The 24,505-nt window shown below is 45.3% G+C and overlaps 1 protein-coding gene across 2 annotated transcripts in view; it reads left to right on the forward strand.

Moving 5' to 3' along the window:
• LOC138582623 (vascular endothelial growth factor C-like) overlaps window positions 1–24,505 on the forward strand; it is a 170,171-nt gene that overhangs the window by 140,048 nt on the left and 5,618 nt on the right. The gene's annotated exons all lie outside the window — the stretch shown is intronic.

Raw genomic sequence — 24,505 nt, forward strand, 5'->3', positions numbered from 1 at the left:
CTGCTGGTGGGCTGTATTACTGAGACATAATAAACTACATGTCTCATCTGATAACTGCTTCCTCCGGGTACTCCCCTTCTGTAGTGCACCTGCAAAGGCCACCTCCTCCATACAACAATTTAAAGTTTAAGCAGGTGTTGCCAGTTGAACAGGAAGTGTGACAGCGGACACACATGTTGCAGTCCACTCTCCAATTTGAAGTAACACAATATCAGGACATTCAGCAGCTCAGCTGAAGTCAGGGAACTATACAGGAGTTTTGCCATCAGGATGAATCGGTTCCATGTAATAATGTCCCCACAAAAATATCGCCATGCAAAAATATCACCGAAAGATTGACGTTTTTTGTGGGGACATTATTGCATGGAACATGTGGGGGACACCCCCGCAACCCCCAAACCCATTTTTATTTTGGCTGCCCCTAACCCCATATATAGGGTCACCCATATAATATCGCCTCGACCTTTTCCCGGCGATATTATGTACGGCGACCATATATATGGGGATAATATTACCTGATACCGATGAATCATTCTCCAAAGCATATGTGTTCAACAACCGCAAACAGATACCCCACTTTATTCTCCTGAATGCCATTTCTGCATCCGACACCAGCGCCACCGACTCTCGAAAACCTTAACCCTTCAACATGATCTGAAGTAGCTTCCATGTGTTGTCCGATACATTCCTGTACATGACAAAGCTGTTCTGGTTTTCATTTCTCCGCTTATACATAACTCTCTCTGCCTCATTCAGAGTTTATTGTTGCAGGGAAAAGTGGAGGTACTTCCGTTACTGCCACTTATTTAGACTGTAACAGAATTACCTACATTTTTCCTGCACCACCAAATTACAAGTTTTGCCAGAACGAGCAGCAGCAGAATTACGTAGTGGTAATTCCACTGATAGGTAAATCCTCCCCTTTTCCTCAAAAAATTGGCAGAATTACCAGTCAGTAATTTTGCTAAAAATCTCCAATGCAGTCTTAAACAGGGACTAACACCACCCTATCACCACTTGTAATCTCGTAGTAAGACCCACAGGACGAAGTGGTGGTAATGGTATCCGAATTTGGCAGTAATTCGGTGGAATTACCACTAAATTGCCACCAAACTCAGAATGAGGCCCTCTCTAATCTTCTGACGAGGATTTTAGCAAACACCTTTTTGTCCCTATTCAGCAGGCTGACTGGCCTACACATTCCGCACTCTGTACATACCTTGGACCTCAGTACAAGTATGGTGGTAATTCTGTGATATTTCCATGAAATTACCACCAAACTATGTTACCGTTACTGCAACTCAGTCTGATGGATTTACCACCTGATTACAAATGGTGGTAAGGCAGTGTTAATCCCCATTATTTGGGGAGTTATGTGGATTTATCATGAGTGGTAATTCCACTGCAGTAACTATGTTGATATTTGGAGGTAAAGTGGAATACTTTCCTCCAGCTTTTTGCTGGAGGTAAACGTTCCACTTCACATCCAAACTATGTTTTTTCCCGTGTATTAGAGTGGTGGACATTTTATTACTGCCATTTGATCACGCACCGCCATATTCTTAATGAGGCCCCTGGTCTTTCCTCAACAAAAAGTGAATGGTAGCCTGACAAAAAGTCCCAGTTAGCTTCCCAAGGGAGGCCAAGCCAAACAACATTGCATGGGGCAAGTTGGCAGCGTCCTCTTCCCATCCTTTATAAAACCAGGCAGGAAGGGCATCAGGACCCGGAATCGTCCCACTGTTCAAACCCATGTTGGATTCTTGTGCCTTCCCATGCCAAAAGGGCCCTTCCAACATCGCAGTGGGGTGCCCATCCTGCTGTGGCAGCCCCACCTCTTCTGGAAACTCATGCAGTGCCAAGGTGCCACGATTTCTGAAGTGTAAAGTTTGTGCTAAAAGCTCGTGAATTCCTCATTAGTTCTGGGTGAAACACACGTTTCGTCCCCTGGGGACATATGACTTGCCGATATCATCTACTCACTTTCCCCAAACACCTGAGCCTGTGGATCAGAAAACTGGCACTCATCTCCCCCTGTTCAAAATTGTTGGTAGTCTGAACAGGGAAGATACTTCACTCTGTCACTCAACATTTTGTTCAGTTCGTAATTCATCTAGTTGCTTTCTTGATTCACGGGACCTCAAACACCTGTATAGGTTGCATGCATGCTGGACATCTCTTCTCAGCTTTTCACTGTCCCATCTTCCTTCTCTCCTTCATCTTTCAGCTCATCAAGCATATCATATAAAGCCCCAATATGTAGCACTTGACGGAATCTCACACCGTTTCTTTTGATCATTATGAATTCTTCTTTTTCTGCATTAGGTTTCTTTGATCTTCTCTTCACTAAAATAGTAGTTGTTAAGGAGGCTACTCGAAGAACCGGGTCGGGGCGGGGGGGTGACTCTTGGCCGGATCCTAGCTCACAGGCATGTGGTCTGCCAGTGTAATCACAATCTGATTATTGGTTCTGCTTGACGACAGCAGATATCAAAAGGAAGTAAAGCCTTGAGTATAAACCCTTGGCAAAAGAATAAAAACGTGTACTCCCTATGGGACAGATTGGGCGTTGTCACATAGGCATGCCCCTCAGTTATACTTCTTAATGCTCTAGTTAGACTACTTAGTGGCAGTGCATGGCTCCTATCCAAGGACCTATGTAGCACTGTGTGGAGAACTTTGTTGAAGTCCCAACCCACCACCAGGGCGCCCGCCCACCCCATGTGCCTCTGAATGTGCCGCGAGACTAAATTGAAAAAGAGAAGGTCATTAACAATCGGGACATACAAGTTGCAACAAAATATGACACTGCCTTGAAGAGATCATCATTTTTACAAATCAACATTAAGCCTCCTCTTGACCTGGATTCAAATGACAAACATCTTTTCACTCACCCCCATTCTAGCTTCTCAACCACCTCATCTTGTAAGTGAATCTCCTGCAGAAACAGCACACCCCATGCTGTTACACTTTGCTGCATTTTGTACACCAAATAAGGCCTTTCATGTTCCATGTCATAAATTGCAGGTCCTTGTTGATCGAAGACCAGGGAGCATCAGCCCCTATTCTCGATCACTGCCCACTGGCCAAAATTCAGCCCTGCCCAAAGGCCACCAATGGGACAATTCCAGTCCTCTTGGTGCCATTGGCACAAACACACAGAACCCACCCCCTTTCAGCAAACTACTACTACCCCAGTAAACAATACAGGCAAGCCCTTCCCAGGCCCCCCAATACCCAGTAAGCTACACTAAAAGTTAGAATACCGCTCAAACCAGAGGTAGCAGGCCAAGGAATAAAAGGAGTAAAACCAGTCAACAACAGAAAGGCCCAAGAACACCCCACGCAAACAAACAGTGACACCCACAGGATTCTATAATATTAAAAGGGACAGCATCTTAAAATATTGCTTCTAAGCCATATAATGTCTCTTCAGCAAAAGGAAACATGAGGTGCATAGCAAAAGGAAACATGAGGTGCATAATGCTCACCCTGCCCATATTCCTCCCGAACATGGTCAACCCTGACAGATCTGAAATGTGGAGGATAAGAGTGCAAACTAGCCAGCTTGCCGGGGCCTGGATCCTTCTTTTGTAGTTAAAGCCAGAAGCCCTGCCAGGCTGAGGCACAGACGTAGGCCAAACATAAGTGGTAAAACACCAAGTAGACTGAAGCAAACTATTTTGTGGATGACCTACAAATTGGTTTTTACCCAAAGGCATGATCCCTGTAGCGCCGCGGCCCTATTCATATTCGGTAATTTGGGGGTATTTTGGAGTATTAACGCTGCGCCGTTGGTAAGCAATATGGTGATATTTGCCCTTCGCTGATGGGAACACCTTGAAGTTGTACCCCCTCCTTCATGCAACAAGTTAAAGTTTAAGCAGGTGTTCCCAGTTGAGCGCCTAAGCCCAGTGCTGATTTCAGATATGTTTGGCTTTATAATTTTTAGTGTAATGGGTTGATCCCTCGTCAGGCTGTTCATGGAGACAGCCTCCCTTGAGTGTGTTTTTCTAGTGTTCCGGAACACCAGAAGAACACACTCAAGGGAGGCTGCCTCCATGAACAGCATGACGAGAGATTAACCCATTGAATGAAGGACAAAAGAACTCAAGCATAATGAAGCATGCTACTAAGCTGAATGGATTGTGACTGTTTATGTCTGGTTTTGAAAAAGGCTTCATGCCGAAACACGAGTCAACCAGGACATCTAGGAACTAATGCCTAGAGTATATCTTTGAGCTATTAAAAACTTATTTTTTCTGAATCCGACACAGGAAATCATTGATTTATTTCTGAACTTAAATTGAGCAATAATAACGAATAGGATAATTGCAACTAAAAATTATAAAGCCAAACATATCCGAAATCAGCATTGGGCTCAGGCGCTGAACTCGGCTTAAACTTAAACTTTTCATATTCGGGCAGAAGGAGAAAGCTCAACTGTCCATCCACGGCATCACAACTGCAGGTTCTTGAAGATGTTTGCTACATGAACACATGCATTCTCCTAATACCTGTGACACAATACTTTACTAGTCATATCTCGCCAGTATTCTCCAAAATCCGTACTCCTAAAATCGTGAGGCATGAAGCTTTGAAAAATAAACCTACGCTGCAACATATTTGCTCTGGCAATTGTTACCGAACTGGACGCCTGTGGACCTGCAGTGAGGACTTCAGATGTGCATCTTTCCTAATGTGTGTCACAGATGGCCTTAAGGACATACCAAGTCTCGAAGACAGTCCAAGGGTTTTCATGAAATGTTTTAATGAGGTTCTGCTAAGGGCCGTCCCACTCTACTCTTCCCCGGATCTCAGTCCACCCGAGCCCAGACTTCCCTAAATCTCAAGGTGGTCACTAGAGATCCCCTGCTGTCTAAGATCTGGCTGGCTAGTTGTGAGGGCCTAAAGGCAACCGCCATATCTCTTACTCCCTCTGGTGTCTTATATGTGAATCCTATCCTGGGGTCCACCAAGAAAGACGGTCTCAAGAAGTGGCACATTCCGTACACCAAGGTCTCACTTGGGCTTTGCCTCTCACACTCTTGTACTTCTCCCCCTGATGTTCTTTACTTCCTTTGCCTTCTTCCTACTCTACTGCCTTCTCTTCCTCCCACTCTTCTCTTTCTCTCTGTCTCTCGTCCTCTTTTTGCCCCGATGTTCTTCTGTATACTGCTACTCTCCCTCTCTCTCCACTACTCTTTACTTCCCTCTTGCTACTCTCCCTTTCCTCGACTACCACTGCTCTCCACTGTACTACTCTCCACTACTCTCCCCAATACACTCTTCTCCCACTACACTGTCCTCCCACTACTTTCCCCTCTACCCCTCGTCTCTGTTACCCTCCTTTCACCATTTTCGCTTACTCCCCCTACTCTTACACTGAAACTCAGTCACTCTCTTCACTCACAATGCACACACTCTCGGAACCAAGTACCACTTTCTCTCACTAATTAATACCTTAACTTGAACACACTCTCTATAATTCCCCTTCACTGCTCCGTCCTTCCTCCGCCTGGTTTCTCGGTCCGCCTTCACCTTCCTTGACCACATCGAACACCCGAAACTTCCTTTACCGTCTTACCTTCTTTTTTCCTCTCCTCTCCCCTTTCATTGGCTTCCACCTCAACTGGTTCCCAGAGCCAATCTCTGCGGTCCTGTTTAACGGGGACCGAGTTACAGAGATGAGAAACTATAAAGCAGCCCTTAAGCCTGACTCCCTTCTCGAGTACTGGTCTTGCAGCGTTCTGCATTGGTGGCCCACCACAAATGAAGTCAATTTCAGAGTTTGTATACTTGGTTGAAGGAACATCTGGATTACTGGTCTGTGTTGCCTGACATTCTTCTGGCTTTCTGTTCTCAGCCGCATCTCTCGCTGGTGAGTTGTATGATCGGGTCTCCGCCACAAGGAATCCTGGTCTTAGTAGTTCTGCGGGACAAGAAAAAAAACCCTGGCCAACATCTTATACAGCAGGTGTGGGGCAAGCAAAGCATATGTAGAAGGAACAGAGTCTGGGGCCCTCCCAACTCCCTCACCCCACCTCTGTGGCAGGACTAGTTTTGGCAAACATCCTGGTAGGTTTCCTGCCCCAGGTTGAGAGGGGTTTTCACCCGCCTTGACAAGGTCAGGTCTCTGAACCCGTTACACATGGTGAGGGAGCCACCCTACCATAACATAAGAGCTTCAATGGCACAGTTAAAGCCCATCTAGATGCCCCCAGTTTGTCAGCATTGCTTTCTAAATCACATCCATGGTCTATTTCTCCAAATGAATTTCAGCAACGGTGCACAAACTCAGAATCACAATGCTGATTCCCCTTAGTATGTCACTGCTACGCCACCGTATATTAGTTTAATGAAGCAGTGCGCACCCAACTCATGCCAACAGCAGCAAGGTCCCTGGTTGGTGAGATGCCCTTTCCACCTCTTATAAAAGACACTCCCTTCCAAACGAGCCATGCAGTCTGGGATGCAGCACTGCCCTTAATCTAGCTGAAGCAATCCTCCCAGTACAGTCTACTTCCACCTTTATGGTACCAGTATGCCATACAATGCACAGCCAGCATCTGATGGAAGGTGATTCCCAGCCACACTTGTGCCCCAGATCCTAGAAAGGGCATCCGTAGTTTAATCAAAGAGACGGCACACAACCATATTATAGTATATTAGATGGGGGATAGACCCATCCCTGCTAAAGATGATCCAATTGGTGTATTCCGACACCTCCACCAGAGTCAGACTAAACACATTGGGGGAACTATCCAGAAAAGTCCTGTTGAAAAAAGGAGTGCGTCCGGTGAGTGTTCTGGTGTCAGACTCTGATGCTTCCACCCTCCCTTCCTCCTCACCTTGGTCTTCTGCTGAGCTGTCTTGCGTTTCCGTCTTCTTTCTCCTCCTTTCCTTTTTCTTTTCTTCTCTTTTTTTGTCTTTCTTTTTCTCATGCAAGTAAGGACGCTCTCCGCTGGAGGCCACGTTGTCGGGTTTGGGAAATAGCTGGCAGCGAGGATTCCCTGGGAGCGCGTCTCCTCAGCTAACAGGGAAAAAGCCTCCTGGCTGTAAAATCCTGTGAGTATCCTGGAGGCAGATGGAAGTGAGGATCCAATGAACAGATGACAACTCCAACCGAGATATAGAGTAGGCTTCACTCACAGGTGTTCCAATGGCAACAGAATTAGTGACCAGTAGTATGCAGCAGGAAAACGTTGGAAGCCTAAGGACTTCAAAGCAAGGAAAGGTCCGGGAAGGATCCAGACCTGTGGATATGGCTCGGTAGAAGAGGAGGAGCACAAAAGAGCGGAGCAAACAATCCCATTGCAGGGGAGAACTGACTGACTGCAAATCCGGTAAGAGACCCAGAAGGGAAGAGTGAAGTGGAAAAGGAGAGATATGCGGGCGAGGACACTGGGGCGTAACACGGGATGGTGAGCCCAATCCACGGAATAGCATGAGCAGAAAAGAGAGAGAGCCCGAAGAGATGGGCAAAACAGGCAGGAGGCAGGAAGAGAAACCAAGAGGGATAAGCACGGCGAAAGGGAGCGCCGTGAAAGTGGAACAAGGGAAACAAGGATGAAGTAAGGAAGGGGAGCGTTGGCTCCAAGGAAGGAAGCAACTAGCGTCTCACCGACAAAGTCGAAGGTTGCAACGCGTTGGCTGCATCAAACTGACACAGGATATAGCGTTGGCAGCCATCTTAGAAAAAACTAGACCGCTAACTAAAGGAACATGATGATAGCGTGCCGGCCCTTTGATGTAATCTCCAGCGGTTCCATACTTTCCACAGGGAATCCATGACATCTGGCCCCTATCCTATTTAACCTGTATTTAGCCGACTTGTGGGAAGCCAGTAAGGAGTGGGGAGGATTTGTGCCTATGTGGTCAGGACTGAAATTGAGGTGTATTTCATTTGTTGATGACATCCTGATAATGGATTACACCCCGGCGGACCTTCAACGGCAACTTGTTGGGGTGGAAAAATACCTCCAAGAAACTCCCTGCAAATTAACGCAGAGAAATCCTATGTCATGGTTAGCACTACCAGAAGGAAGTGCAGAGTACTCGTGGAAATTGAATAATTCCACAATACAGCGAGTTGATTCAATTTGTTATCTGGGTTTTGAGATCGCAGTTAAGTACCAATGAGAAAAACAAATAGCCAGAATGGAAGAAAAGATTTCGTCATCATTGTTGAAGATGATAAAACGGAAATTGTGCTCCTACTCATTGGTCCCACTGCAGAGTGAAAGTGCCGCCAATTGTTCTCTATGTGTCGGGGTTCCATTGAATTCCTCTGATCACTTCTCATAGATCTGGTACATACAGTAAGAGACATTCACGAATCCCCAGGTTGAATCCGGGACTATCATTAAGGAATACTTGTTCATCACTGTCTACGCGTTCTTTCAGATAACGCTATGGGTTGCCTTGGAGACGCTGGTGCCCTGTGCTTTCGCGTAGGCGTTCTAGCCTACGGCGGTGCGTTCTGCATACGGTCAGCTGCCAGTATATTATCCCCACCTATGCTGCAAGGCGCTGCTTCTGAATTTGTAATTCCAAGCTTCGTATTTTGCGTCCTTGTTATCCAGTTCCCTGTACCCCTGGTCTACTCCTTGACCCTCCTTGCCTTGTTCTTGTAACTGCTTACCTCGGTTTCCTGCTGACTCGGAACATCCACGGATTGCCTTTGCCTCATCCCTCACGTGTTACCTGCTCGTTGACAACCAGAACGGCCACGGACTGCATTTGCCTCATCCCTCACGTCTTACCTGCTCATTGACAACCCAGAACGGCCACGGACTGCATTTGCCTCATCCGTCAAGTCTTATCTGCTCGTTGACAACCGGAACGGCCACGGACTGCATTTGCCTCATCCCTCACGTCTTACCTGCTAATTGACAACCCGGAATGCCCACGAACTGCACTCGCCTCAGCCCTCACGTCTTACCTGCTCGTTGACAACCCAGAATGACCACGGATTGCATTTGTTCCATTTCTCACGTCTTACCCGCTTGTTCACATATGGACAGTCCACGGAGTGATATCATTTCATTCCTCATTTCGTAACCACTTGTTGCAAACCCGGAACTTCAATTGAACTGTTTCATCTTCATACCATTTCCTCATCTTCCTGTTTTTTCGGCCTAAAGACTCTAAAAGAACTTAAAGACTTTAGCGCAACGGCGCAAGCATCAAAGAACATTAGCGCAACGGCGCAAGGATCAAAGACTTCTTTAGACGTCCTCGTGCCGGTGGGAACAGGAATCAAAACTTGGTGTTCCCAGGACTTCCAATTCATCACAGCAACCTCTGTTTCAGAACTCTTCACGGACAATCATTGGTAAGCCCACTACTCTCTGGCTCTTCTGTTTCTTACTCATTTGCACTCCTGGTAATAGTTCCCTCTCTTGTTTCAGGATACTCACCAACCTAGCCTGGAACTATCAGTCCAAGTCTCCATTTCTTTCTTTTGAGTATCTACTCATCACGTTGCTTAGTTATCTCGTTGTATTTGGGTCCTATTGTAATACTTGGCTATTTTTTCTTGCAGCCAGCTGTCCAGGTACCAGGGTGTACAAATATTGTCGAGCAGTACTCACCTCAATCTGTCCTTTTGTACTCTTGAGGGGTATATTGTCAGAAAGACTAAATTGCACCACGACGTGTCAAGCCACCACTGCTGAATTTAGTACTTGGGTCCTAACACTATGGGTGTGAATTGATGAACATCTCAGGCAGGAACTTTTTCGAGGTACTAGAGGAGAACATTTTGAAACAGGTCATGGGGCTTCCGATTTGAGTACCAATAAGTATCATCAGACTGGAATTGGCCCGCACATCCTGGTGGTCTCAGTACATCAGTAGGAGCATATCCTTTGGTTGACACTCTAGAGAGAGCAGGTGAACACTCTATTGGGTTCTATCTAAAGGCCTTATTGTTGAAAACACTCGAGAACATATTTGGCGAAATGTCCATGCTCTAAACACCACGACTGGTATTTAAAATGTCGGTTTAACTGTCTTCCCACGTTAGACGTTGCTCCCAAGGTGGGGGAACTACATATTTGCATAATGTGCAAATCAGATTCCAGAATCATTATTCCATTTGGTGATGTTGTGTCCTGCGTCTCTCAATCATAGGGTGTGCAATTGTGAGCGGTTTATTCACTCAACGTCCTCAGTCCTGACCCACGATCCATGGCACAGATTTATGACGACCTCCCAACTGTTATTACTGATAGCTCTGGTTAAAATGCTATTTGACATTTTCTTGGAAATTAATAAAGTAACAGCAAGGAATTTTAGACTTAATCAAAGTATGTCAATTTTAATGGGTGAACTCTATTAAGAATCGTGGAATGGAACCAAAAATTCCTAACGTAATGCTCCATTTGTAAATTTAATTATGTAACCAATCTGTTTTATATATCAATTTTGTATACGACAAGTGTAACTATGTCTAAATATGTGTGTATGAAATGTGTGTAAATGTACAATGTGTACAGAGAACACAATAAAAAATAAAGCAAATATTTTAATTTCAGTCATCTATTAAAGATAAGCAAAAGTGAATAGAGTGACACTCCATGACCAGCATCTGCTTCTTCTTATGTGCAGACACAAAGGCCCAATAAAAATGAGAGGGTCCGCTCCCCCTGCTTAAATGAGCCCTCAACATCTCACCCCGCATGGCCAATAAACGAAGTAGACAGCCCTCACCTAGAGGGCAGCCAGGCCAGGAGGGGTGTGATGCACTATACAATGTTCCCTGGATAGGTAAGAATCCTCCCATGCATACATGTGCCAAGTGGGCAAAGGACAATTAAGTCGGAGGTCCACTGGTCCTCCTGCCCACTCAGCCGGCCAAAGTATAAGTTGCTGGCCTCAGAACAGTGTGCATTATGTGCTACATGTCTAGACAGACCATACATGTCATCACGTTTTGTAAAAACTCGTATTCAAAATAAATGCGCAAACAGCGGGTTTCTCCTTATTTCTGTGACTAATAACACATTTAAAAAGTGGTACTGCTCAGAGTAACACATCACATTTATTAAAAACAACACATTACTTGTGTCCCCGTATGAAGATAAAAAAACACATCTTAATTACAATGGGATGTCCAGTAACAGGTAACCCAGATGCTCCTCTGTACACTGCTGCCAGTTTCAGACTTATAATTAACTTCCGGCCTTCACCCGGATAGGAGGCTGCACATATATTTAGGGGTACAGACCATTACTTGAACAGCAGTGACTTCCAGGTTCTCAGTTCCCACCTGTCAACATATTGTGCAGTGCACATCTAATTTCTGCTAATATTGTATGTCTTTGGAAAGTGTGTTTTCTCTGTATGCATTTCTTTTTCTAATTTCCTGGTACAAAAACATTGGCAAATGATACTAATCATACCTGCACCAACCGTCGCTCAATACTAAACAGGCTTAAGCCAGGTTCCTAGCTGTAGGATCAGTGATAGATTGTGACACTGATAGGGCCCACATAAAAAAAGTAGTTTGCTCTCTTTTTGTGTTAAAAATATAACCAGTAACGAGAGAGTTCTGACATGAACCGTGGTAGTGGTTCCTGGATATTCTATGAGAGATTTCCCCTTTTCTCTGGACTTGCTCAGTAGGTCTAACTTTATCAACATTTTCAGGAAAAGCACAATTATTTGTCTGTCACTTTATCACTTATGCCTGGTTAGCATCAGCCTTACATTTAACTCCATGGTGGAAGGGCTCCTAAAGCAATTTTAGGGCAAAGGCAGGCACTTACAAGATGGCCTCAGCATCCTCACTGTCCAAAATGCAGATTGTGTCTTTTAATATACGGCTCGATTTTCAAGTCTTGCAGCTTCTTCACCTCAAATTGCATTCAGATGCCAGCCTTGACGTTTCCTGTAATCTCTCCCTCCTACCTCTAGACATCGTCTGGTCCACACCCATCCTTCCTTCGAGGATGACACCTTGTCTGAGAGGTTAGCATGAATAAGCTTAATTTCATGGACATCCTTACACCTTGGGAAACAATGTTTGTCAGAAGCACTTGGGATTGGCTTCAAAAGCAAGGGCCAAAGGCTTCAGTTTCTTTGGTTCTGGGTATTTCGGTCCCTCAATGTTATTTTTTGGGTGAAACACAGAGGTGATGGCTATAAGGTTTAGAATGAATCTTTAACCTCTGGCAATTGCTCTGGCCAGCGCTCCACACCATCGTTCTTCACCTGCCAAGCCATAACAGAAAGGGGAAGACCATATGCAAATCATGCTTGGTCCCACCCTAACTGCTAGGTTGCATCCCTTCTGCACGACATCACAAGCATCCCCAGACATGTTTCAATCTCATTCGGTGTCATCATTCAGCATCATCAGTGAGGATTAACTTGGGTCTCTATGCCCAGCAGACACAGGACCCATGCCTGGAGAGGTGATGGCTCGAAGGTTTAGAATTAATCTTATACCTCTGGCAATTGTTGTGGGCAACCCTCCAGACCATTGTTCTTCGCCTGCCAAGCCATTACAGAAGACCATATGCAAATCAAGCTTGGTCCCACCCCCAAAAGGGCAGTCCAGCCTGAATTGCTAGGTCACATCCTTTCTGCATGAGACCTCAAGCATCCCCAGACATGTTTCGGCCTCATCAGTGAGGAGTAGCTTGGGTCTCTAAGCCCAGCAGACACAGGACCCACATCTGGGCATACCCGTCCCACTCGGGGTGACAACGCAAAAACAAAGAGTCTGCAAGCTGTAGAATTAATCTTATACCTCTGGCAATTGCTCTGGGCAACCCTCCACACCATCGTTCGTTGCCTGCCAAGCCATTACAGAAAGGGGAAAGACCATATGCAAATCAGACTTGGTCTCACACCCCAAGGGGGCTGTACAGTTTGAACTGCTAGGTCACATCCCTTCTGCACGAGACCACAAGCATCCCCGGACATGTTTTGGCCTCATCAGTGAGGAGTAGCTTGGGTCTCTAGGCCCAGCAGACACAGGACCCACATTTGGGCATACCCGTCCCACTCGGGGTGACAAAGCAAAAACAAAGAGGCTGCAAGGTGTAGAATTAATCTTATTCCTCTGGCAATTGCTCTGAGCAACCCTCCACACCATCGTTCTTTGCCTGCCAAGCCATTACAGAAAGGGGAAAGACCATATGCAAATCAGGCCTGGTCCCACCCCCAATGTTTGAACTGCTAGGTCACATCCCTTCTGGACGAGACCACATGCATCCCCAGACATATTTCGGCCTCAGTGGCCATCATCAGTGAGGAGTAGCTTGGTTCTCTAGACCCAGCTGACATAGGGCCCACGTCTGGGCATATTCATCCCACTCAGGGTGAAAAAGCAAGAACAAAGAGGTGATGGCTGGAAGGTTTAGAATGAATTTTAAACCTCTGGCAATTGCTCTGGGCAATTCTCCAGACTATTGTTCTTCGCCTGCCAAGCCATTACAGAAAGGGCAAAGACCATATGCAAATCAGGCTTAGCCCCTCACCCCGCAAGCTAGGTCACATCCCATCTGCACGAGACCCCAAGCAGCCCCAGACATGTTTTGGCCTCATTGACCCATCGTTCTTCGCCTGCCAAGCCATTACAGAAAGGGGATTTTGCTTTTTTGACTGAGCAGGAACATATATGGCCCACACTAAATTCAGGTCATGTGAGCCTCGGATATCAGTAGGCAAATCAGGGCCAGGAGGGAAGCAGTAGCTGTCAGCTCAAGCTGCTGCTCCTTTGCCAAGCTTTTTAGAATTCTCCCAAACAGAGGTTGATTGTCATTAGCTAAGAAGGTTAAAGGAAAAGAGCAGCATCTAACAATGCAGAGGGAATAAGTAGATAAAGTCATCAAAAAACGTCAAACGAACACATTTCAGGTGCTCTGAACTTGTTAGTCAGCTGGGCAAGATTGCCTTGTACTTTAGAATCAATGTATGAATAATTAAATGAAGAGGAAGTGTCACTTGTCTAGTAACTGCTGCATACTTGTACTACAAATGATAGGAACAGACCTACACTATGTGGTGAAAACAGAGACATCTAAACATGGATTATTTTTATTTTAGGCATACTCTCCCCTAATATGCACCATGTAGTGTGCTTCCCATTCAACCCATACACTCGTGAGCACCAGCCTTACACTTCACCCTCAGTCACAGTCAACGACCTGGACATAAGAACACTAGACATTTGTTGGATGTTTGACTTCCTTCGCATCCTCACAATGACCTTCATGAAGGCTGGATGTCAGTAGCACTTGGTGGGGTACAGCTGATTTGAGGTTCTGGGTATTGTAAGGGAGGCATGGAATCACAAGTAGACACTGACACAAGAGTTGTATGTTTCAAAACCTTTATTGTTGGATTCAAGGGGGTTGGAAAAACTCCTATCTGGCCCTATAACTAAGATGGGAGTAATCTCGACCACCAAATAATAAGGAACAGTCCTAGTCAATCTTAGTCAAACAATAAAGGCGCCTATACTAACGAAAACCTAATGCGTGCCCTCACTCTAATACAAACTAATGTGGCATGGGGATATAAAAAAGGAAAAATCAGTAGTGAAACTAAAAGTCAGAATGGTAATATAAATCAGTTTTAATTCTCGTCCCCACGTTGTATAGCACTGGATTAGATGGAACACTTGATGGATGAATACACTTTGGCTTGCGAACACATTTAGGCGGCTTGCTCTGCCCTCCAGAGCCTTCTTGGCCGTTCAAGTCTGAGTCACGAGTTAACAGGTTTAACCTCTCGGGTTCCCATCACCCAAGTCCAGGTCACCCTTCAAGCTTCTACACAGTTTCAACAACAAGTTTATAAGTATAGCATTTGGTCACAGTTCACTATAGGTTCCCCTCAATCAGACTCAAACCTTTTCTCCTTGGTGGGGTTCCCTTCCCCAAGCTTTCTTCACATTCCACACTATAGGTTCCCCTCAATCAGACTCAAACCTTTTCTACTTGATGGGATTCCCTTCACTAAGCTTTCTTCACATTCCACACATGGGCTGCCCTCTGTTGCGTTCGAGCCACCTTTAGTGTTTTGATTTCGCTGTCAAAGACTTTCAAAACTGGGAGGAATTTTGCTCTCACCTCCACATGACCACTTCGACCCACCTTTCTTTACTTCCATGTACTTATTTTCCCTCAGTTCCAATGTCTCTTGGAAAATGTACTTGCTACTTATGACTTGATATCATATCAATTGCGCCTAGATCAAGTCTTTTAAACTTTCCTTTCATGCGTTTTTGTGGTTACGTTCTTTCTCTCGCTTCCTGCTGCCTCTGCAGCTTTAAAACATTTCAGAGAGAATTTCGATAGGGCAATCACCACTCTGCTACTTTGTATTTTGTATTCACATTTCTTGAAAATGGATTCCCTTTCTCTCACAGCTGATCAGCGCTTACATGACCTTCATCCCTCGGATACTGTCATAAGCCTTTCAATATAACACAGACAAGACTTTCTTTGCTTCCTTCAACTCACCAGTCATGTTAAGATGCTTTCTGTCTTTTGCGCCTTTGATGTAGTAGTCAAGGTTGTTACCACTGCCGTTTCTGCGCCTCCCCAACTCTGTCACTGATCCGAGATGGTGGCTGGTAACCTTGTAGCACTCGGAACAATCTTTCTCCCTTCCAGCTGGGCAATCCTCACAGCCTTTCGGAAATAACAATCTCTCGCTTGGGGGTTCTCTGGCTTCCTGCCCCTCCGGTACAGCCCTTCAGTTTGTCGCTCTCCTTCGCCTGGTTCGCCATAGTCCTGGAGGAACTGCTCTTTCTCGTGCACCGCCTTGCTCCAAGTGTGTCTCAGTGTTCCACCTTTTAACCATGTGGGGAGAGTTAATGGGTATTAGGTGTGTGTGATTAAAGTCAAGTGCCTGACCCTGCCTGATCTTGTTAGAGGGACATGTTCAGTGTATTGCTTGGGTGGTAATCCTTTCAGCCTTAGACCTCCTCTTCCTCGGATCAGTGTTTGTGTAAGAAAGTGGGTACAGGGATTTGGGAAGTTGGAATTGCCTATAAAACAGGACTGGATAGGTGTATTGCGAAAGGGGGGGATACCACGTCTTGCCATCGGGTGTCTCTCCCCCACTCCCTGAGAATCCCTCACCCAGCTGATCCTCCCGTACTGGTCCACCCGCAGGGTCTGGTTCCAAAGGAAATGGAAGGGATCACCGGGGTCTGGGCAGTGAAACACTCTCTGGTGGTTCACTGTATCCACAAAGAGGCTGACAGTAGGACCAGTGGAGTGTGGGCAACTGGGATCTGCTGACAGGCAATCAGGGTTCACAGGTCTATAAGCCTGCCTAGGTGACCCCCAACCTTCTCAGCCATAGAGGGCAAGTGTGGGTGAAAATGATTCATAGTAGGATTGCATGTCCGGGAAGCAAGTTGAGTTCTTGGTAGAGAGGCATATCAGTCACACCAGGCAATCAACCACCTGTGGTCCATCTAGCCATGTCTGTGGAGAAAGGGAGTTTAGGAAAATGCACCCTGACTCTGAAGGTGATGTGCGTGACAAGAAAGGTGCCATGATATAAGGTTCTACTGAGTCCACTGCCAAGGGCACCACCTCAAATGTGTAGTGGGAAAATGATCAAGATCCGGGTTTCTGCACTAAAAGTCGCAAAGCTGCAACCCATAAAATGTAGAAAGGGCTCTTTGTATTGGCTGCACAATGCTCCTGTTGAGGAGTACACTATGTCCTTGGATCCTAATAGAGTCTAGGGACGTTTTATGTATGTGTGCTCAGGGCAACGTATTGTCAGAGCGTCATTGTTATCTTGGATAATGCTGGTCATGGTGTGCTGTTGCCTGCAACAACCTAGATTTCAGTTGCATAGATAATCATTAACAAGGCAGACCTCAAAATCTGCACTCACCACTAGTTATTTGCTATTGATTATTAACGCTTTGTGAGTAAGAAATTGTGTACTGTGTGCATATGGAGAACTGACATTGTATGTCTGGTTAGTAGCTTGCAATTTGAAATATTTACCCTTGACCAGGGCATTGCTTCTCCTGAACTCTCCAAATGGTCAGGCACAAGGAGGATTACATGGCTAGTCTGGTGCAAGCTTTTGATTAGGACCAGAAGATAGCGGTCCTTCTGCTTAGTCTTCACATATTCACTATTTCTCATTTTCTCATTTGATGCGATTCACAATGGTGTGCTGCTGTTCCCTGTGCAGGAAATTATGTGCTGTCCTATTGCAAACATGGTCACCTGCCTTGCTATCACTACATTTTCTTATGTTTCGGAGACTACATTTTTGGGGTTTGTAACTTATTTCTGAACTTAGCGACTTGTACTGCCAGTACAGCAACTAACCATGCCACTTTGGACATTGCATATACTTTCCACTCTGCTTACAAACCTTGAATCCAATTCACGGCAGTGCAGCTTCAAAACATTGCTTGTGGCCTAGTCTGCATTCTGTACTCCAGCCTAGCTCCATGCAGTTCTCCACTTCTCTGTTTTTCCAAAGCTAACTTTCTCATCATTCCTTTTAGTATTTAGTTGCTGAAGCCCTTTTGCATCCTATACTCCATTCTCGCACCCCAGGCGCTGAGTTAGTGAGGAATCCAATTCTTGCTTTTCACATAGCTAACTTTCTTATCAGTATTTTGTTTCTGCTTCAAATTGGCACATCTGTGTGTTTTGGATTGGTATGATTTGACCGCGGCAAAATTGTTCATGGTGAAATTGACCGTAGTCAATTTTGCAGCAAACCCAATTTTACTGCGGCCAAAGTCAACTAATCCATGCCCCTCTCCAACCCCCCAATACATCCCCACCCTCCCCCCACTTACCTTTCAGTGGATGCCTTCATTCTGACCCTGCAGCGTCTGTTATGTCCCCACAACCAACGTGGTTCAGAACTGACACTACAGGGTCCCTTTCTCTGTTTTTTTGTTTAAGTCCCCCCCTTCCAATGTTCAGGGAAGCGGGCGACACCCCTGCAACCCCCGTTCTTATTATAGCGAGCAGGGAGAGCGGGGGACACCCCAGCAACCCCTGTTACCATTGTTCGCTATAATGGCCTAGTTGACCGAATTTTTGGCTGTATGATCATTTCACACAGCCTAAATTCGGTCAACTAGGCCATACAGTTAAATATATTCGGTCAAATTGGCCAAACCCTTATGTTTTTGACCTTGCTTCAACTCCAGTGATGTGCTTGATTGTCAGCAGTGTTGCTATGTTTTGCTTTTTAATTTGTACATACAACATGTCAGTTCCTGCCTGGATTCCTTTACTTACTTCCAGATTCTTCGGATAGCACTGTGTACAAGCCCGCTCCAACCCAACCCCTCATTTTATATATTTGTATTATTACTTATTGCATTGTACCTGCGTAATCACCAGGTATATATTCAACTTGAATTACTGTCCCATGTGTTTAAGGCAGTGCAGATCCTTTTGGAACACTCTATGCTCAAGTCTTGATGAAGTTCACCACAGAAACTGGGAAGCAGTGTTCCGCCACCATGCACTGCGGTTGGCTAGGTCTTGTTTTTTTGTTTAATCTTGATAGCCCCCTAATATGTGCATTTTCAGTGACTCTTTCTTGCTATCATGTTCACACCTACTGTTGTGAATACACTGAAATGTATTTCCCCCTGCACACTGTTGCTGCCATCCATGCTTGTCTGCCGTAGGGCATATATATCTGCCCTCTTTTTCCCTGTACATGTTTCACTCATCTTCCAGTTAGCCTCATATTTGTGATTTCACATGTGTGCCGGCAAAATGAAATACCTGCTCCAGGGTGACTATTTCTACATTTCAGACTCTGCTTGAGAAGTTCCTGATAAACTCTGCCAAAAGGCAACAATTTTATGGGGTTTAAGCAAAAGCAGGTCTATGGCTGGGTGACATACTTGGTGAAATCCATGTGACGAGGGTCTTGTCTCTGAATTGAAGAACCCCAAGTTCTGAGGATAGATTCTGGGATGCAAGCTGAACCCAAAGGGTGGGAGGGACCTTAGGATCCGCTCCCTAAATCCCCTGGACTTCGTAGACATTTTCTGTCAGATCTGTCACTCACACATGATCTGGTACTTGGAGAGAGTCAAGTGCAAAGGCTTAAGGGTGGATCTGCTCTTCAATGGAATGCTTTGACAAAAAGCAGTACTAATAGGATCCAGACCATAATTGTGAGATTGGGGGTTGGGGGGATGATCAAGGATCTAGCCGCCTTTGTAATGCACTCTTGATCGTTAGACTGAGAAAAGAGGGCAGGCAGCTTCTTTTTTTAAAGACCTTTATACCGGCGGCATGGTGAAGATGAACTGGAATGCACAGGTCCAGGTAAACAAATGATTGATGCACGCCTTCTGGTTTTGCTAATTGAGTGAGAAATGTGGTGTGAGTCTAATTAAATCAATAATTGAGCCTGAACTTTTCGTGGTTTATCCTGAAAACAACGGACACCAAAGACCTGACTTTTTTGATGATGTTGACAACTCTCCATGATCCCAGTAGTTGCAACGCATAATTTCACTGTATTGCCTGTAGCAAGATTATTGCACAGAGGTGGACTGGGACCCAAAAGAATCCCTGGAAAAAATGTGCGAAGTGGGCCCATATTACACATTATCGGCAAACTCAACCCTTTTCCTATGGGAAAATGTGGAAATATCACACAAAAGAGGCCCAGGGTGATGAGGCCTACCAAGAAATTTCCAGAGTTTCCTATAGGCCAGCCCACCACTGTTCTTGCACTAAGCGTGCATGTGTAGGGGACACTTCATTGAAGGAATGGAAAAACAGGCAGGCACTTACACTAAATCAGTAGCCCCTGCTGACCAAAGGGCCCCAGAGATGTCAATAGAATAGTTCCTCTGGATCCAAGCATTTAAGCAAAGTGATTGTGAACAGGGGCAGATAAGTGGCCCTGAGTTAGAAAAAGTAGATGGGAGACCAGCAAAATGACCAATAAAGTAAGTAAGAAAAGCAAACATAAATGAACAGGCCAATAAGGAGTCTGCAGAATCATATTACATGGGAAGACACCCTACGCTCACCTACCTCTAAGGAGCATGTGTGACCTGAATGGACTCCGCTACAGGTTAATGTAAAATATTGGCGTGGTGCTGTCTGAGAAAAGGCAATATTGGTGTGGTGTTGTCTGAGAAAATGCCACGCAAAGCAGCCATTACAGGACTCTCTGGAGAAGGGTAAATTGGACAAGGGGGAAGAGATAATACATGCCAACTTGGTCCTCCATCAGTTCATAGTAGAATAAATCGAAGATTATCCTAGTTTCAAGTCCAGGGAAAGTGGTTGAATCACCCCTTGAACAACAGGATTTTAGATCTTCAAGAGAAGCTTGTTTTAGATGGGATAAGAGTTGGAAAGCTAGAAGGGAGTGGGAGAAAGAGTGCATGTCCCTGCCTAGGTAGAGTTAATTAATAATCTGTGATGGCCCTCTAGGCTGCCACCTCATTGGAAACCCTCTACACAACCAGAGTTGTATATTACTTGAGGAAGGTAGACAGTTCTGCTTATTCTTTAATTTTGCACATGTTCTAGCAGGGAGAGAACCTTCAGAGCATTTATTTCACTTTCTTTGCTGACCTCTTTTAGTCATACCTTTCCTTTTCTTTCAGATCCAGAACCCCGACATTGTTTCAGGGTCTTCAATTTGTTCCTAAAGCTTGAGTCCGAGGAAAATAGAAATGTCTAACTGCCTGTGTCCCTGAATACAATTGATGAGCTAATTGTGCATAAATGTTCCAGAAAGTTGCTTTCCACAAGAAAGGATTTTCTTTGGCTTTTCCTGGGCCTCTGCATTAGGGGAGAGAAAAACAGACAGCCTTGTCTGCACGCAAAAGTGAACAATTCCAGCTTGTCACTTTGTCAACTAACCGCCAGCCAGAATGTTTCTGTTTGACTTTGTTAATGATGGCATGAGCTCTGTTTGACAGTCTATTGAGAGAGCCATGAACAAATTCAGATAAGCTTTCCTAAATATTGCAGTGACAGTCAACCCATATTGTATCCACATTATCTTTAAGGAAATCAACAGAAGTGCTTTGGTTCACATTTCTCAGAATTGTATTAAGAACTGTGCTTCCCAGACAAAGTAGAAGAGGAACTAGGGATCTTGCCTCTGCTAAGCACGACTCTACAAGGGACTTGGTAGATGGCTTTGGAGAGATACAGGATCATCGAGGATGCTTTTGTAAATAGTATCACATATTGCAAACTGCTGAGCAGCATGGTTTCTTTCCCACTTCTCACAATGTCTGCTTGAAGTGTGATCCCTGTCCTCTTTGAGGCAAATGAGAGAACAGGCCACAAGACAGGCTGTCTGGTGGATATGTAGAGTCCTACTTCAGCTACCTGGACATCGCTGTCTTCTAGGATGATATGTTTAGTGGAAATCGCTAGACTCCATTTGAGGTGAGGTTAGATCATTAAAGTTTTAATAGCAGCACTGCAGTACACCGTAGACACGAAGATCACAGAAACATGAATTCCCTCATGCAATTCCAATCCCTGATCCACCTATCAAAAGGACTCCTTTGGTATCCAGTAAATGAAATACCTCACTCCTTGAAGCCAAGCCATCCCAGACACCTAGATCCACAATTCAGTCTTGGTTAGAAAACGTCACAGCTTCAAGTAGAGTGCAATTAAGCATTAAAATGTTCTTAGCCATGGTAGCATGGAACACCCTCTATGTACTTTAGTATGGTTTTGAAAGTCAAGGCATTTCTCTAAATAGTTGTGCTTTTTCAATAGTTTCAGATTTGTGAGTAAATGCGTCATTATTGCAAAGCTTTTTGTTTTCATTCTACTTGAAAACACATTATCCAAGATGACTTCCATTTCTCAACTGAACCGAGCCCTGGTTTTACAAACGGACACACATTCCCATATCTGCAAATTGTAGTCACATTTCCCATCAGCATTCTGAATGCACATGTATTCTAATGAATCTTTCCTCTACTGAATTCGTACCTTGGATGATTTTTCCAACTAGACTCACATCATTGTCAATGTTTTACATAGTCCATTCTAAATAACCTTGGTCTTTCCTCAAACAGGGCTTCTGTGAATTTCTATGAACATCAATCTCTCTTGGGCCTTCAAACGTCTCTGCGTTTCCTTTTTTCAAAGCAATTAAAAGCACATTGGATCAGTAGATCTAAACAATACATCCTCCGAGGTATAACAAACCCTAAGAGAACCCAATGAATTATGGAGGCTCCAAGCCACTACCAGAGGAACCAACCAGTACATGTCTTTTCTCTATGCTGCATAGCACAGATCTTCTAATGCAAGAGCAATATCTGTTATATTTTCAGCATAATTAGGAACACATGTATAACATTCTGCTCTGGCCAAGGCAACATATGCCTTCCTTTGCAGCCAGTATGGTGCCGAGGTCCAGTTAACTAGAAGCCAGTTATAGGTCCGCATATAAAACAGGAAGCATAAGTTGCATAGCCATAGCCATATTAATTGAAAGAGAACCCCTTGCCAAAATAGAAAGGCACACCATCAATAGTAACATTTCTTTCAGTGGACAGACAATATTTACTGATTACCATCAGAATGCCCCTTGATTGGTGAAGCAGAGAAGGTCTCTTGCAAGAGATGACAGTCTGATGGCAGGTTGTTTATGGAGTTGGTCAGGAGGGAGAAAGTTGGGCAGACCATTACACCGCAAATGAGAATAATGACCAGAACAAAGTTTTGGACCATAGGATTTAGAAACCAATCTGAAGTCACTACAAATATCTCCCTGTTGAAAGGGACTGGTGCTATAGGAAAGCCTGAGTCGCCATCATGAGGAAAGTGTGTGCACATCGTGCAACTTTACACATTCTGGATACAGGGGCATAAGCAAGTGGCGTGCAGAAGCTATTCTTGCTCTCAATCCAATGATGTGTGTCGGAGCCATGTAATGGATAACCGGAAGTGTTGAAAGCACTTAGTGAATGCAGACAATAGAACTAACAAGCAGATGCAGTTCAGGAGTTTGCACAACCTTTACAGGCTTTCAAAAATATAATAAGCATGGATACAAATTTACAAGCAGGAAGGAAAACAGTGCTGTCTATAAACAGAGATTGTGCGTTGCATCTGCAACCCATTGAACAGGAAACCCAGCAATATATTATATTGTTAAGATAGCACCATACAAAAGGGAGGCACGGCGATTCTCTTTAGAAAAGACTTGAACCCACAAATCCTGGAAACAAAAACATGCCCGGAAGGCCGATACACAGCAGTCAAATGCCTCCTGTTGGGAGACCTATACACCCTCATCTCGGTATATGCCCCTAACACGGGACAATCACTCTTCTACGACTCCTTGGGCACGACCCTCGCTAGTTTTGTGGAGGGCCAAACAATCGTCGGAGGGGACTTCAACGGGGTTCCCGACCCCACTAAAGACCGGTCACACCCCCCGACTCCAAGCGATTTCGCCCAAGCACTCAGCCTCCTCCGGCTGTTCAGGTCTCTAGAGATAATAGACTCGTAGCGGGTGTTTCACCCCGACGAAAGAGACTACTCCTTCTACTCGTTCGTACACCGCACTTTCTCAAGGATTGACTTATTTCTGATCTCCCCGCACACCTTCCCCTCAGTCAAGGAGGTCTCCATCGGCACGAGAGCCATGTCCGACCACGCTCCAGTGTTCTTGGAACTCCGGGTTCAGGACTCCAATCTCAATAACCCACACAAATGGTCTCTATATGACCCAATTCTCAATGACATGGCTACGAGAGACAAGATCGCGACAGGAATTAAAAACTTCTTTGACGAAAACCCAGCCTCGGACACCTCACTGGCAAATACTTGGGACGCCATGAAGGCAGTAATCAGGGGCTCCCTCATCGCTCAGGGAGCGGCCTACCACTGGAACAGACACCAGACCCGAATAGCTTTAGAGGACGAGCTAAGAGAGGCTGAGGCAATCCACAAAGAAAAAGGCTGGTCCCCTAAAACGCAACGGATCATGAGAACAGCGAGGAAGAAGCTTGCAGCCCATTACGCGGAACAAACCGCCCTAATGATGGCAAAAGCCAAACAATCATATTACGCGAAGGGCAACAAGGCAAACAGGTTCCTGGTGGCCAAACTAGCCAAACGGAGACGCGTCAACACGATTGCAGGCCTACGTGATCCGGAGGGGGTCACCCGATACTCGGAACCCGAAAGAAAACAGCTCGCGACAGACTACCTGACCCAAATCATGAAGGCAACCCCTCGGAACCGACCGCAACAGGTGGAATATCTACAGAAGGCAGCAGAATTGGAGGATCCCATCACAGGGGAGGAGGTCGAGGAGGCCATTAAGTCGCTTAAAACACGAGCCCCAGGCCCGGACGGCTTTTCGACCAGATTCTATAAACTTTTCAGGCCACAACTGACCCCCCCATCTGGTGACCCTGTTCAACTCCTTCAGAGACACAGGCGCGGTCACCCCATCGATGGAGGAATCAACCACCACACTCCTGCCCAAACCAGGAAAGGACCCAAGGAGT

The sequence above is a fragment of the Ambystoma mexicanum genome, chromosome 3q (assembly GCF_040938575.1).
Source record: "Ambystoma mexicanum isolate Mex_15411 chromosome 3q, UKY_AmexF1_1, whole genome shotgun sequence".
NCBI classification, from domain to species: Eukaryota; Metazoa; Chordata; class Amphibia; order Caudata; family Ambystomatidae; genus Ambystoma; species Ambystoma mexicanum.